This window comes from Phacochoerus africanus, chromosome 2 (assembly GCF_016906955.1).
Source record: "Phacochoerus africanus isolate WHEZ1 chromosome 2, ROS_Pafr_v1, whole genome shotgun sequence".
Classification (NCBI taxonomy): domain Eukaryota; kingdom Metazoa; phylum Chordata; class Mammalia; order Artiodactyla; family Suidae; genus Phacochoerus; species Phacochoerus africanus.
The window spans coordinates 264,815,158-264,832,680 of record NC_062545.1 but is presented as its reverse complement, the minus strand read 5'-3'; the positions used below and the strand labels follow the sequence as shown (position 1 = coordinate 264,832,680).

General features: G+C 39.2%; 1 pseudogene; it reads right to left on the bottom strand.

The window, feature by feature from the left end:
- Positions 1-323: 323 nt before the first annotated feature.
- LOC125121360 (olfactory receptor 1J4-like) lies at positions 324-15,166 on the bottom strand (annotated as a pseudogene).
- Positions 15,167-17,523: the final 2,357 nt, after the last annotated feature.

Here is a 17,523-nt window from a genome sequence, read left to right as displayed (position 1 = left end):
TAAAAAGTTGTAAAAAACCAAACATAATAATAATATAACACATTGAAATAACAAAATTTTAACAAACTTACATACATACACAAAAGTATACACAAAAGAGTTTGATGACATGAAGATGAAAATTTGTGTAGGGTGGGTAATGACAAATTTAGGGATAAAGGAGGAATAAAGGGACAAGTGATATGACCTAAATGAAAGACATTGATCCAAAAAAAAATGACCATTTAAAGGACAGTGATGATAAGTGCTAGAGACACGGGTGCTCAAATCAAAATTTCTAAAGCAAGGGCAGTAGATTAAATAAGAATATGATTAGGTTATTATCACTTGGCAAAAATGTTACTATTTCTGAAAAGATTCCCCAGAGCAAGTGTCACGTCTCTGTTTCTCAGGCTGTAGATGAAAGGGTTCAGCATAGGGGTGACCACTGTGTACATCATAGAAGCTATGATGTCTTTGTCATGGGACTGGCCTGATGAGGAGGAAAAGTACACTGCTGCACTTGTCCCATAGAACAGAGACACCAGAAAGAGGTGGGAGCCACAAGTGGACAAGGCTTTGCAGAGCCTTTTAGTAGAGGGGACCCTCAGGATGGAGAGCCCTATGCGACCATAAGAGACCAGGATGCCACTCAAGGGAAAAATAAAAACCACAGACCCTACAGTGAATATAGTCAACTCATTGAGAGAGGTATCTGAGCAGGACAGTTTAAGCAGGGCAGCAAGGTCACAGAAGAAGTGGGGGATGATGTTTTCAGCACAGAAGGATAGTCGAGCCAGGAGGAGGGTGTGGGTCAGGGCAGTGGCACAGGAGAGGAGCCAGGATCCAGCCAAGAGACACAGACACAGCTCCTCCCTCATGATAATGGTATAGTGTAGAGGATAACAAATGGCCACATACCTGTCATAGGCCATCACTGTAAGAAGAAGGTTATCAATGCAAACAAAAAATATGAAAAAATATGTCTGTGTTATACAGCCTGCATAGGGAATAGATTGATCCTGAGTCTGCATGTTCATCAGCATCTTAGGGACAGTGACAGATGAAAAGGAGACATCTGTGAGGGCCAGTTGGCTGAGGAAGAAGTACATGGGGGTGTGGAGGTGAGGGTCCAGCCTGATGAGCAGGATTATGAGCAGGTTCCCCAGCACCGTGGTCAGGTACATGCCCAGGAACAGGGCAAAGAACACACACTGCTGCTCTGGCTGCATGGGGAGCCCCAGTAGGAGGAACTTGGACACACTGCTCTGGTTCTCCCTCCTCATGCTCGTCTCCTGTCTGCTGGGGAAGCAGGTAAGTGGGAAATGTCAGAGACATTGAAGTAACAATTGTGGCCACCACATTAGGTCTCTCAACTTCTCATGAAGAAAAATATAAATGCCTGAATTTCTTTTATCACCTAGTGTTGCAAAATTAGTGACACACCCTCAACTTTAACCATGATTCCTGTTGATGAAAACCAGGAAATTCATTTTTTTCTTTTTAATCAACCATGTTTCTGATACTAAGCTTCAAATTGGACATAGAAGGATAAATACGACATATAGCATCTCTTCTCTCTTGAGACTATCCCTCAAAGAAACACCTGACCAATGATTAATTAAGGTGGGAACCTGAAGCAAGATTCCCTGTGTTATGATTTTGGTCCCCCCACTCTCTTACTCTAGGACTTGGGATACAAAATTGCTCTTGGCCTCAGGTTGTCCCTCTAAAACATGAAGATACAAATATCACACCTTCTTAGAGGTTAAAAAAATGATTCAATTCATTAGGAATTAATACCTAAGAGCATTTTCCTGCATAAAATAAACTTCAGAAACTGCATATATAGTTTTTATGAGAGTATCTGTATACCCCCCAAAAATATCAAGTTCAGGAATTTAATAAAAAAGTATTATGAGGTGGTCACCTTTAAGGACCAAGAAGCTGACCTAACTTTTATGTTAACTTACCTGAGCTCTCACACTCTCCAGGTGAATTTCTGAGCTGATATCCTATCACTGAGGTCATTTCCCAAATGGAACATTTTATAATGCATGTTTATCTACTTGCCAAGAAATAAACCTTACTTCAGTGCATGGATCTCCATGCATCTCCATCTACATCTGATCCTCCATGATGGCTCAGATCTGGATAGTCATAATTAGGATGATACCTGATATCTGATATAAGGTCTGAGAGCTGGGACATCCTGAAGGACTGGGGTGTCTCTTAGAAGTCAGTGACCTGAATGACCATCACTATTTCCAAATACAGATCTTCACACTTAAAATAACTGATAGTTAATGAACACAATGTAGACAAAAATATTTTTCCATCATTTCATCAGTGAATTTTCAAGAGTCCTATGAGGGAGATGCTATTAAAATTCACCATTGGGAGTTGTCATTGTAGCTCAGTGGATTAAGAACCCAACTTGAATCCATGAGGATACTGGTGAACAATGGCCTCGCTCAGTGGGATAAGGTTACAGCATTGCCATGAGCTTCAGTGTAGGTTGCAGAGAGGGCTAAGATCTGGCATGGCTGTGGCTGTGGTGTAGACCAGCAGCTGAAGCTCTGATTCAACCCCTAGCCTGGGAACTGCCATATGCTACAGGGCAGCCTTAAAAAAAATTAAAAATACAAAACTACACTATCAACATACTCAGAAGGAGTAGGAAGTGAGCATGATCATAGAGTTAGTTACAGCTCCAGTCACATTTCTCTCCAATGCTTTTAAATATATATTGGAAATTTTGATCCTATGGCTCTACTGATCCTCCTTCTTTAGTTAGACAAAGAGGCAAGAACTTAAGAAGAGGTATTTTGGGTTTTGAAGGAGTGCTCCTGCTCAAATAATTGTCCACAGTCATAATCCTACAGCTATTTTATTTGCCGAGGGCTTTTATGTGGCTTCAAGATTTTTCAAACCATCGCTGTTTATTTCTGCCTGGGAAGAAGAGAACAGTGTTTTTTTTTCCCTGTATTTTACCAACTTGAGGAGTGAAATCACTTAAACAAGCTCATGTGGTTATTGCATGTTAGAACCTGATCTCATATATTGATTTTCTGATCATTTTTCACTACAGACAATCTACCCATTTCTTTTTATAGGGGGTAGAGAGGCTAAAGTGAAATGTTAAAAGTGAAAAGGTAAATGTTAAAATATGCCTGGGAGAGGAAACTGACATTAACACTGTGTAAGAATCTGTCAGCAGATTCTTGCTCTAGACCAGGGAGTTGCTCAGGATTATTAACTGACTCAGTTCATGGGGAACAAGGAAGGAACCGGCACTTGACCCTCCTGCCAAGCACAGGCCTCTCAGTGAAAACTGCAGGGTTTGACTTAGCCCAGGAAATCATGAATCTCCTGAAGGAGAACCAGAGTTACTAATGACACCCAGGATCAGCAATGTGCAAAGAGGTGGATGAGAAATTGCTCAATAGAGAAGAGGAGACAGTGTGTGACCTAGGGGTGGCACATTGAGACAGAGCCTATGAATGGGCTTGCTTTTCCTGTCTTCATACAAAAAGTGTCCCCTGTACAAATAGGACATGGATAGTCAGGGGGTAAGTTCCAAGACCAGCTCAGCAGGTGAGGGCTGAAGAACTGGTGCTGTGAATCTTAAGGAAAAAAATAACATAAAACAAGACACAGAGATATTTATCTTAATCAAAATGGGAACAGGGTGACTCAAGGTCTCAGGGACAAAAAGCCCTGCCTCAAAAAACCACACTGCTTTTATTGTGCCCTTTAGGATTACATCAAGTGAGGAGGGGGTTATAGGTGCAGGATATAGATTTTATAAATTATTTTAACAGTCACATAGCAGGTTGCTGATTAAGAGGCTAAGAAAATATTGTAGAAACATGTCTTGTGACAAGTTGGGTCTCCATGAGGCTACAATTTGCTAAGTACTTATGATGTGCCTAGCTTCTAAAGTACCTTACAGATAAGATCTGCCAGCAATTAGCATGATCCCACATAAAAGCACTGGATGCTGAGAATCACCGTGGGGAAACCCAAGGCCACCAAGCTATTAAGTGGGGAAATGATAAAGATCTGAGTGTCAAAGTACGTGATTCCAGATGTGAGTCTTTCATTTCTAAATGGATTGAATGAAATTGAAGCAGAGTATCGAAAATATTGGGCTTCCAGGGGCCCTGCTGGAGGAGGCAAATCACAGAAAAATGGATGCCAATAGCTCTGAAAATTAAGTTTCCTATGAGCTTACTCTGTAATTTTCATCTCAGGCAGGCACAGAGTTAAAAAAAAAAAAAAACATGTGAGAATATCACACATTCACACACAAACACAGATATTAACCTCCTCCATGTGAAGGAAGTCAAGGTGTGGGTTTGTTACAAAAAGACCTCAGACAATATCACAGACACACACTTGCCAAATGGAGATTTATAGATTCCTCTGGCTTATATTCTCACTAATAAATACAGTCAGGGTGTGAGTCTATGGAAAGCTCACAAGCAAAATACACATGCATCACACAGCTACACACACATAACTGTCACGCATCCTAGACCAGAGGAGTTATCGTCACAAGAAGTCATTCATATTTGAATCACAAGCAGTGCAGTGCACAAGGTCTTACAACATCACGCAAGAAGCAGATGCAAGAAAAATAAGCACACACTGAGGAAATGTCCAGGCTTCTCTGACCTATGTATATCCTAGTGTGTGTCATTCAGTGTGTTTGTCAGTTACACATACACACATAGACTTGAACACCAAAACATACAAATACACATAACTTCTCTGATGGTCACACACACACACTTACACACAGACACACATGCATGACTGGGGAGGTTTCAGGGCTCCTTATGAGCTCTACCTGTGCTCTGGTTCAAATACCTTCTCCTACATTCTGTTATGTGAATCCTCACTTTCTGTCCAGAAGACCCTGGATCTAAAGAAAAAAGCAAACCTTGGTGGCTGGAAGACCTTCACAGCCTCCCATGTCAGTTCTCCAGCTTCAAAATGATGCCCAAGGAGATCTCTTTTCTTCATCCTAAAGATACTCCATAAGGAATCCACCTCAGTCCCCAAATAGAGAAGCAGTCCATTGAGGAAACTCCCTAACTCCCTCCTGGCCCCTTGGGAAGGAGGATGATTAGGGTCCTCAGTGGCTGAGCTGTACCTCATTTTACAGGAGAAAGTGTCCCTCATATCAGTGGTATCTTGGGTTTCTGGTAAAGTCTCTGATGAAAAGCATGAGTTCCCCCACTGTTCATGGCCTCTGTGTCATGAGCACAGCTTCTCCCAACAGCAGTGAATGGCACAGGCAGTCGAAGGGCTTCTGCCCCCAACACTGACACAGGCATTCATTAGAACATAAAGCACCTTAAAAGGTGCATGTCTTCCCACTGCCCTGGAAGTTTTTTGTAGGCCATTGTCTTTGCCTTGTTCAGGAGAAGGGGGATTGAAAATAAAACTCTGGATAAAAGACTCTGGGCTCTTTCCCTGCTAAGAAATCATCTTCAGCAATTTTTCCAAGGCCAATACACATTTCTAGAAAGTGGAAACCATAATCATAGTCTTTGTGTGAGTTTGAAGAATGATCACATGAGCATATAATGTAAGCTTAGTAAATGTTAAGTTTTATTGTCAATGTCTTTGTATCACTAGAGATCAGCTATGGCTCCCAACAGGCAATTGTGTTTGGTAACTGTTGAATGAATTCATCTGTTCATTCATTTCCTCATTCTCTTAAATACTCATTAAGGTTCCCACAAATATAATATTGATATATTCTCTAGAGGCATAACACAATAACAGATAATAATATAATCATAAAGCCCTATCTTATAACACACATCCAAGTAGGAGGTGATGCAAAAAAAATTTAAGGCAAAATGTGTGGCAAGTAAATGGTGACAAGTGCTGCAGACTGATGAGAATCATGCATGGAGCTAGGGAGACTCAAGAAGTTAAAAAAATACCCCAGTGTTACAGGATTCTTTTCCAAAGGAACACAGGCAACTCTCAATCAAGTGGTTCCAGGTCTGTAAATTGGTTTACACAATTACACTCCTATTACACTGGCTAAATTTGGAACGAATGCTGCTCTCAGCGTCATTGAAGATATGATGGAACTGGAACACTCATACACTGCTCATGGGAATACAAAACAGTTTGAACATTTTTTTAAAAAGTTAAACATATACTTAGAATGTTACCAGGTAAAAGAATGTATATAGTTATACATAGATTTATACAAAAATGTTCATAAGAGCTTTATTTAATAGCCAAAAGCTAGGAATACCACAGATGTTCATTCACAGACTTACTGTTAGTAAGTGAACTGATGTACAATATAGCACAGGAAACTATACTCAGTATTTTGTAACAACCTATCAGGGAAAAATATATGAGTATATTTATAACTGAATCACACTGTACGCTGGAAACTAACATTACATTGTAAATTAACTATATTTCAATATACAATAAATTCTAATGAAAGACAAATAGAAATTTTTAAGAATTAAAAATTTTAAATAATAAAAAAATTAAAAATTTTTAAATGTGAGTGGATGCAATAGCTGTTTTATATCCTTACTATGGAATACTACTCATCATTAAAAAAATGAACTATTGATAAATAGTACAACATGAATAACTCTCAAAATACTTACACACAGTGAAAGAAGGCAGCCAGAAAAGAATACGCACTGTACGGTTCCACTGAAATAAGCTTCTCGGAGATGCAAACTAATACATGTGACAGAAACAGAATACTGGTTCTACTGAAGACAGATGGGAGGAGTGATAGGAGGAGCAAAGAGAGGGCAGGAGGGCAGGATCATCAGGCAAACTCATGATCTTTACGTCTTGTGGTGGTAATTTCATGGGTATGTACATTTGCCAAAATTATTCCAATTATATACTTAATTTTTTTACCTTTTTAAAAATTAAAGTTGATTTACAATGTTGTGACCATTTCTGCAGTAGAGCAAGGAGTCCCAGTCCCATACATATACATTCTCTTTCTTATATCCTCTTTCATCTTGGGCTATCCCAAGAGACTGGGTATGGTTCAAGGGGCTATGCAGAAGGATCTCATTGTTTATCCATTCTAAATGTAAAAGTTTGCATCTAATAACCCCAAACTCCCCATCTGTCCTACTCCTCCCTCCTCTCCCTTGGCAAGCACAGGTCTGTTCTGTATGTCTATGAGTCTGCTTCTATTTTGTACATAGGTTTACTTGTGCCATATTTCAGGTTCCACATGTAAGTGATATCATATGATGTTTTGTCTTTCTGACATTCTTCACTTATTATAAGACTATCTACTTGCATCAGATTGCTGCAAATGGCACTACTGCATTCTTTTCTATGGCAGAGTAGTATTCCACTCTCTATATGTACCATATCTTCTGTATCCATTCATTGTGTAATGGACATCTAGGTTATTTTCAAGTTTTGCCTATTGTGAACTGTGCTGCTATGAAGATAATGGTTCATGGATCTCTTTGTATTGTAGTTTCACCTAGATATATTCCAAGGAGTGGGATGGCTAGATCATATGGTAGTCCTATATTCAGTTTTCTGAGTCAAATGGTTATACTTTAGGTATATGAAGTTTATTGTATGTCATTTATACCTCCACAAATCTGGGTGACTTTAAGGAAACCATAACAAAATTAAGTATGACCATGTTATTCCTCCATGAAATCCCTTCCAGCAGGTTCCCAAGTCAGACTTAGAACCAAAGAATCAATCATGATGGTTAATTTTGTATGCCAACTTGGCTAGGAAACAGTTCACAGATATTTGGTAGAACATAACTCTAGATGTTTCCATGAAGGTATCTTTGTGGATGAGATTAACATTGTAATCCAAAGACTGAATAAAGCTAAGACTGTCCTCCATATTGAGGGTGGGCCTATTCAATCACCTAAGGACACTAAGAAAAAGAATGACCTCCCACAGAGAAGAAACACTCTGTCAGCAGCCTGCCTTCAGATGCAAACTGAAACTTTTCCTTGGGTTTCTGGCCTGCCAACATACCCTACTGACTTTACACTTGCTAGCTTCCACAATAATAATAGTCAATTTCCTTTCTTTCTTTCTTCCTTCCTTCTTTCCTTCCTTCCTCTTTCTTTCTTCCTTCCTTCCTTCCTTCCTTTCTTCCTTTCTTTCTTTCTTTCTTCCTTCCTTTCTTCATTCCTTTCTTCCTTCCTTCCTTTCTTTCTTTCTTTCTTTTCTTTCTTTCTTTCTTTTTCTTTCTTTCTTTCTTTCTTTCTTTCTTTCTTTCTTTCTTTCTTTCTTTCATTTTCTCTCTCTCTCTCCCTCCCTTCCTTTCTTTTTTTTTTTTTTTTGCTTTTTAAGGCCACACACATATCCTATGGAAATTCCCAAGCTAGGGTCACATTTAGCTGCAGCTGCTGGCCTATGAATCAGCCACAGCAATGTGGGATCTGAGTTAAAACTTTGTCGTACACTGTACCTCACAGCAACACCAGATCACTGACACTCTGAGCAAGACCAGGGATTGAACCCACATCCTCATGGATACAAGTCAGATTCATTTCCACAGAGCCAAACATGAACTCAAAGCCAAGTCTTTAAAGTAAATTTCTTTCTTTTTTCTTCCATGATAAACAGAAGTTCTCAGGCCAGGGATTAGATCAGATCCTTATTTGCAACCTATACCACATCTGTGGCAACTGGATACTTTAACCCTCAGAAGAGATGCCACCAATCCCATAATTCCATAATAGGAACTCCATAAATCTCTCTCCCTTATACACACAGAAACACCCTCTTTGTTATCCTTCTCTGGAAAATCTTGACTAATACACCTACTGTAACCTTAAGTGTCCTATGTCTCTGGTCCTCGGATATCTCTGAACTAATCACCAACCATCCCTCCTGACTTAATCCTGTCCAGGAACAGAGGCTCCATTAATGTCCCTGGGATAGGCCAGGCACCATCTCACCTCAGAGTATTTCTAAGTGCTGATCTCCATGCTTTTGCCCAGGCCACCCCATGGATCACTTCCCTGTCCCTTCAATACATTTTTGGATGCTACCTTCCCAATGAGCTCTACCTAGAACACATGGTGTGAAATTGTGAACCCCACCCCAGCACTCTTGCTCCCCCACCATTATTTTGATTTTACTTTTTTAGGGCTACACACATTGGCATAGAGAAATTCCCAGGCTAGGGGTGGAATATGAGCTGTAGCTTCCTGCCTACACCATAGCCACCGCAAGGTGGAATCTGAGCCACAACTGAGACCTATACTGAAGATCACAGTAATGCTGGATCCTTAACCCACTAAGCAAGGTCAGGGATCAAATCCATGTCCTCATGAAAGTTAGTCAGCTTTGTTACAGCTGAGCCATGACAGGAACTCCTTGCTCCTCCCTTTTTATGACTTCTTTATTCATAGAAAATTTTACCTACTGAAAACTTAGAATTTATTTATTTCAGACATAGAAACACATCTTCCATAGTACTTTTATCCCAGTAAAGAAACAATTACAATTAAAAATAAATAAAGGTTATGGTGTGTTAGAAGGTTAAAACTTTCTACGGAAAAAAAGGAGCATGATGAGCTGGCTTAGCAGTGCTTGAATGTAAACTCTACAAGGGAATACATTTTGATTTAACTTGTACTCTCAGAATGTAGAACACTGCCTGGCACATAGTAGTCATGCAGAAATTATAAATTCAGGCATTTAGTGCTTTTTCATATTGGAAGTGAGATCTCTTCCAACAGGACTGAGACCCAAGAGACTACACCCCCCAAGCTTCTGGTTAGAGAAGAAGACAATGGAGTTAATTGCCCAATTTCTCCTCTTCCTCTTGAGATGGATCCAGTGCAAGCACCAAAGTTGCTGAACTACAGGAGTGCCAGAACATGTCTCTAATGTCAGTGACATATCAGTCTTCCTTCTGCCTGCCTACAAGGAGAAGAAGGGCCCATGAACATCCATGAACTTTGAAGAATATACAATGGAATCTGCCACTCCATCCACAGCAGAAAAGACCAAACAGAGTAGGGCCAGCCCTTAAGATCCCACACCACTGACCCTGAAGTGTGTTGGAGCACACATTCCATCACTATCATTTATTCCATCCAGGTGAAACCATAAAGGACCTACAAAATTCAAAGCTATCTCGAGAAAAATGGACAGAACTGTATTACACTGCCTGATTTCAAACTGTACTTCAAACAATTAGAAATTAACACAGTATTGTAGTGACATAAAAAAAGACATAAAAAATGGAAGAGGATCGGCTGTCTCTTCTTTAGTCAGTCTGTTTCTATAAATGGTGTTTTACTAGAACAAATACATATTTAGTCATTTATAAAATAATGTAACAGAATATGGATCCCAGAAAGAAACCCAAACATGTATGTTCAATTGATCTTTGACAAGGGAACCAAAAACACACAATGGGGAAATTTTAGTCTCTTCTATAAATGGTGCAGGGAAACTGGATATCCACACACAAAACCATGAAAGTGAACCCCCAAGAGTAAAAACAACTGTCTGTGCCATCCCATCCTGGGAACTAAAAATGTTTGCCACCTTTGTTGGCAAAAACTTGGCCATAGGGAGCTATTTAAGTGCATCTCACAATTCACAGCCATGTTCAAACAACATGGATTGATCTAGAATGTATAATGCTCTGTGAAATAAGACAGAGAGACAATGATAAATATCAAAATCAAAAGAGCAAATCAACAAAACAGAATGAAAACAGACTCATAAGTACAGAGCAGCAACTGGTGGTTGCCAGAGGGGACAGTGTCCTGGGGAGAGGGAGGAAATGGGTGATGTGGATGAAGAGGAACAAACCTCCAGTTGTAAAATAACCATGGGGATTTAATATACAGCATAAAAAATAGGATCCATAAGACTGTCAAAACTTTTGGGGACAGATAGTGGCTAGATTAGTAATTGTGGTGATCATTTCATAATGTATGAAAATGTCAAACCACCATGTAATACAGCTGGAACTAAGGTAATATTGTTCATGAACTATATTTCACCCAGCCCCTGGACAGGAACTTGAACTCTGGACCCTCAGATTACAAGTCTGATGCTCTACTGACTGAGGTACCCAGGCCCTTGCAAATTACTTCAATGAATAAGTAAGTAAAGCTGCTTGGTGCTAGAATGCTGAACATTTTAATGAATATCTGGGTTCTAGGCTAAGGGCTTTACCCATGCTTCCTAGTTAATACCACACATCAGCCGTACATTCCCAGACTTTTTTTCAAAAAATGGCAGAGCTTCATTAAGAACTTGTGTTCTTTAGAGCTACCTTAGTGGATCATTTGGTTAAGAACCCAACTACTATCCCTGAGGATGCAGGTTCAATGCCTGGCCTCACTCATTGGGTAAAATATCCTGCTTTGCTGCAGTTGGCAATGTAAGACACAGATGTGGTTCATATCCCTTGTTGTTGTGGCTGTGGTGTAGGCTGGCAGCTGCAGCTCTAATTCTACCCCTAGTATGGGAAATTTCATATGCCACAGGTGTGGCCCTAAAAATAAAAATAATTTCTTTCCAATTACTAGTGATTTTGTCCTTGATCATTTGATTAATGTGGTATCTTCCAGGCTCTCTACAGCAAGTACATGTTTCAAACTTTTTAATTAACTGCCATTTGGTAGATATTTTGAAAATGTATAATCACAACACTTTTCTTAATACAGTTTCACTCACTATAGCTAACATACATTGATGACTCCTTTTGAAAAAAAAAAACAATTGCAAATGTGGCGGCCAAATGGTGTTTTCCTAATTTGATTATTTCCCCTATGTTTATTAGCTGAATTCTCCTATAAGAAGGGACTTCCCCTTACTCTACATTCATTTATTCATTGATTTTTTATATCATCATGGACTCATGAATTCTTATTTATTATCTGAGTTGTAACCCATTACTGGTGTTATTCATTCTGTAGCTCTAATTGTTCCAGATTTGGCCAGTGGGAGCCCCATCAAGCTGTGTCCCCATGATTATAGAACACTTTTAATTTTCAAGCTCAGCAAATTTTCCCTGGTCTTGTAGTGTCCTGGCCCCAGCTCTAGAATCAGCCATTTTTTCTAAGTCACTTTGGTTCTTGATAGAGGAGATTGATATTCAAAACTCAAATCTGGCATGACATGTGTTTGTTGATTACAAGGCTTCCTAGGGATCTCAGAGAATATAGACAGGAAGTGTATATAAATGAAACACTGGACATAGAAACTAGAAACAAGCGAACTAAAGGAATGGTTACCCATAAGAGATGATTCAGGATTGGGACAGAAAGAATGGGAGATGGGGGCCAGACAGATATTGAGAAATAATTTCAATGTGTTTATACACATTGCAGCCCATGAGTTCAAGTTAGTATCTTCAAATCTAGTTTGACACCATAGAGTTCTTTCCAGCCTCTCTTTTTCCACGTACATTGCATCTTTCCCCAATTCAGGTGTCATTCTTTATCCAGGACAAGTTTACTTATTTACTGAATCTTTGAATACATGTAGTTTCAGAATCATGAACCCAAACCACCGTTAATGACAGATTAACTTCAGCTCATAAAACTGGCTTACCAAAAAAATGTGCCTACAGTTCTTTCATTATTCTGAGACTAGATTATAGACAAAACTCAGTGTTCAATAATAACTTAATTACTTTATTTTCCCCTTTAGTCAGATTATGGTATGAACTCAAAATACAGTTAGGCTCATTTTTTGTTTTATTCTATTTCATTTATTTTCCATTAACTTCCTTTTTTTGTAGATGAAAGTTAAAATATTTGAAACTATACAAACAAATATACTTATCTCTATACTATTCCCACTCCACTCCTTGTAGGTAAGCAGTCTCATTAGTTTCAAATTGATTCATGCGTTTCTTCTTCAATTGGGAATATACAAATATACATTATTTATCCTTCTTTTTCACATAGGAAGTAGCATATTATATATGCTCTTTTACACATTGCTGTTTTCCAATTAATATTATATCTTGGAATTCCCTCCATAGTGATTCATCAGTACATTTGACATTATTTTTCATAACTACAAAGTACTCAATTGCATTGATGTACCATAGTTTCCCTTTGAAGCCCTAGAATAAAATAGCAGTGATGAATGTACTAAATTCTACCTAATTGTATACCTCAAAGGGTTAAAATTGTAAATTTCATGTTGTGTAGGACATTATACTGCAATAAATTTTTAAGGAAAAACAAGTCATAATCTCTACATATAGTACAGAAAAGAATAATAAAATAATCATAATGTAGGGTTAATAAGTAAATTGAGGGGATAGAGAAGAGCAAAATATGAAATAAGATGTCTCAATTAGAAAACATATAAAATAAGATGTCTCAATTAGAAAACACAGAAAACATAAATTCAGAACAATGTTATTTTATCAGATGTTAATAGACCAAATTTCCCAGAAATACATTGACTGACAACCTACATAAAAAGAGTAAAACCTATCTTACACTGTTAACCCCTAACACTTTACAGCTATAAGCACATAAAATGTTTAAATAATGGAAAAGAAATGTCATGTAAACACCAACTAACTGATATATTCTATATCTATAGTAATAGCAAAGGAAGTAAATGAGATGTGAGGGTAGGAGCTGGTGATAAAGAGAAATCTCCTCTGACTATAACTGCAATGGTGTGCTTTTCAGTGGATGAGACAAGGCTCCTGACAATAGGATAGCATCACTTTGTAGAACTTGACAATTTCCACAGTTCACTTACGGCCACTGTGTTTGATTTCAACCAGAATATTGTCATTGACTTTGAAGTTGAAAAGAGATGTTCACAATCAGCTTGAAGCCACTGCAAGTCAATTTCAGCAAACTTACAGAGAAGAATTAGTCCAAAAGGAGCAGGGCAAGATACTAAAACATTTTGTTCTCAATAACATATTATAAAAAATATATAAGCAAAAACTGTCATATCTAAAAGGAGAAAAGGTCAAAACCAAAATCACAATCATGTGACATATTTTGTATAGGATTTTTCACATATATTATAAGGATGATGAAGAAGCAGAAAAAAATTAATTATAGAGAATATTTAACAATGTAAATCACAAATGACCTTATTTACTTATTAATATGATATAAGACAGCTGAATGCATATTCATTTGAAGTTATAGAGTTGGCAACCATATGCTAATTTTAGGAGATAATCTCACTGTGCTAATGACTGCAGTAAAAGTATTTAGTGATTGTCACTTCAAGAAGTTAGCCCTACTGACAAATGACTCTAAGGCCTGTTTCATGTCTCTGTTCCTGGGGTGATAGATGAAGGGGTTCAGCATGGGAGTAACTGCAGCATACATGGCAGAAGAGATTGTGTCTTTGTCATTGGAGTCCCATGATAAGGAGAAAAAGTAAACACTAGCAAGTGTCTCATAGTATAAAGACACCACAAAGAGATGGGAGCCACAGGTTGAACAAACTTTAAAGAATCTTTTGGTGGAAGAGACACTCAGAACTGCGGTCCCTATACAAACATATGAGCCCATGATACTACTCAAAAGCAGGATGAAAAGGGTTCCTCCCACAGTAAAGATGACCAGCTCATTGAGGGGGGTGTCTAAACAGCTAACCTTCAGGAGGGCAGCAAGGTGACAAAAGAAGTAGGGGATGATGTTGTCACCACAGAAAGATAATTGAGCCAGGAGGAGGGTGTAGGTCAGGGCATCAGCACAGAAGAGCAGCCAGGATCCAGCCAACAGCCATATATATAGCTTCTCCCTCGTGATGCTGGCATAATGTAGGGGGTGACCAATAGCCCCATACCTGTCATAGGCCATCACTGTAAGAAGAAGTTTATCAATGCAAGCAAAAAATACGAAAAAAAATATGTCTGTGTTACACACCCTGCATAGGGAATGGATTGATCGTGAGTCTGCATGTTCATCAGCATCTTAGGAACAGTGACAGATCAAAAGGAGATGTCTTTGAGGGCCAAGTGGCTGAGGGAGAAGTACATAGGGGTGCGGAGGCAAGGATCCACCCTGGTAAGCAGGATAATGAGCAGGTTTCCCAGCACCATGGTCAGGTACATGCCCAGGAACAGAGCAAAGAACTCACCCTGCAGCTCTGGCCAGATGGGGAGCCCCAGGAGGAGGACCTCAGACACGCTGCTCTGGTTCTCCCTCCTCATGCTCCTTTCCTGTCTACTAGGGAAGCAGGTGAGTGGGAAACATCAGGGACACTGAAGTCATGATTGTGGCCCTGACTAACTTCTCTCACCTTCTCGTGGGAAAAAAGAATAAATGCCTGCATTTCTTTTATCACCTAGTATTGCCAAACAAATGAAACACCCTAAACTCTAGACATGTTTTCTTTCACTGGAAAAGCAGAGCAAATTTTTCCTTCTTTTCTTTTTAATCAACCATGTTTCTGACACTAAGCTATTATTTGGACATAGTAGAATAATTACGACATACAGAACCTCTTCCCTCAGGAGACTAACCCTCAAGGGTGCACCTGACTAAGGACTAAGGAAAGGTTTGAATCTGAAGTCCAATTTGCTGTGTAATGATTTTGGTCCCACCACTTTCTTGCTCTAGGACTTGGGATGCTAGGTCTCTCTTGGCCTTGTGTTGTTCCTCTAAACATGAACATAATCACACTTGTATGGAGTGGACATAAAAGATTCTAATTCATTAGGCATTAATATATAAAAACACTGTCCCACATCAAATAAACACCAAAAATTGCATAGATTATTTTGATGAGAGTATCTGTGTCCCCCAAAAAACTAGTATAATGTTTAGGAATTTCATAAAGCAGTATTATGAGGTGGTCAGCAAAAAGGAACACGAAGCTGACCTAAAATTTATGTTAAATTATCTGAGATTTCACACTCTTAAGGTGAGTTTCTGAGCTCATATCCTATCGCTGGGGTAAATTCCCTGTGGAACTTGTCTAAATACATGTTTACCTTCTTGCCAAGAAATAAACCTTAATTCAGTGCATGTACCTATATCAATCTCATCAAAACTGGTTCCTCCAAGTTGGCTCAGATATGGTTATTCATCAGTAGGAAGATACTTGAGATCTGAGATGGGGTCTGAGAACTGAGAGTTCCTGAAAGACTGGGGTGTTTCTTAGAAGTCAGTGACCTAATTGATTAACACTATTTCCCAATATTGATCTTGACACTGATAAGTGACCGTCAATGAACACAACAGCAGACAAATATATTTCTCTATGACTGCCTCATGGAAGTTTCAAAGAGTCCCAGGAGGGAAGTGCTTTTAAAATGTCACTCTCAGGAGTTCCCTCTGTAGCTCAGTGGGTTAACAACCCAACTAGTATCCCTGAGGATACAGGTCCAATCCCGAGCCACCCTCAATGGATTAAGGATATGGCATTGCCATGAGCTGTGGTGTAGGCTCCAGACAGGGCTCAGATGTGGTGTGGCTGTGGCTGTGGTTTAGGCCAGCAACTGAATTTCTGATTCAACCACTAGCCTGGGAACTGCCATATGCTCAGGTGTGACCCCCCAAAAAAATTAAAAACTAAAAAAAAAAAAAAAACCCTTCTCTATTAACATGCTCAGAAAGAATAGGAAATGAGCATACTCAAAAGGAATAGTAACAGCTGTGGTCACATTTCTCTCCCAAGATTTTAAAAATACCTTGGAAACTTTGATCCTATGACCTAGTGTTTCTTCCTATCTTTAGTTAGACAAATAGGCAGGAACTTAAGAAATATTCCAGGATTTGAAGGAGTCCACCTGCTCATATAACTGCCCACACCCATATGCTTGCATCCTTTTAGTTTTCCAATGTCTTATATATGCCTTCAATTTCATTCAATCCATCATTATATATTTGTGTCTGTGAAGCAGAGAAGACAGTCTTCTTTCCCTGCATTTTACCAACAGAAGTAGTTAAATTGCTTAAACAATCTCACAATAGATATTGCATACTGGGATCAGGTCTCAAATACTGATTTTCTAATCATCATTTTACTACAGAGAGAATCCACCCATTTTTCTTTATGGGTTGTGGAGAGGCTAAGGTGAAATGTTAAAAGTGAAAAGGTAAATGTTAAAATATTCCCAGGAGAGGAAATTGACATTAACACTCTCTAAGAATCTGTCCACACATGCTTGCTCCAGACCAGGGAGTTGCTCGGGGTTCACAGGGCACAAGAGGTAGCAGACACTTGAACCTTCTGCTAAGCACAGTCCTCTCACCAAAAGCAGCTAGGTCAGACATAGCTCAGGATCTCTCAGGTTTCCTGCAGGAGACCAGAGGTAAAACCCAGGAGCTTCAATGTGATCAGAAGTGAACTGTCTGCAAAGAGGTGGCTGAGATATTGCTTAGTAGTGAGGAGGGGAAGACATTTGTGACCTGGGGGTGGGGTAGGGCTCTCATTTTGAGAGAGCCTATGGGTGGGGCTGATAATCCTGTCTTCATACCAAATATTGGCACCTCCACAATCAGGACATGGAGAGTCAGGGGTTTGGGCCTCCAATAGGCTACAATTAACTAAGTGCTTATGATG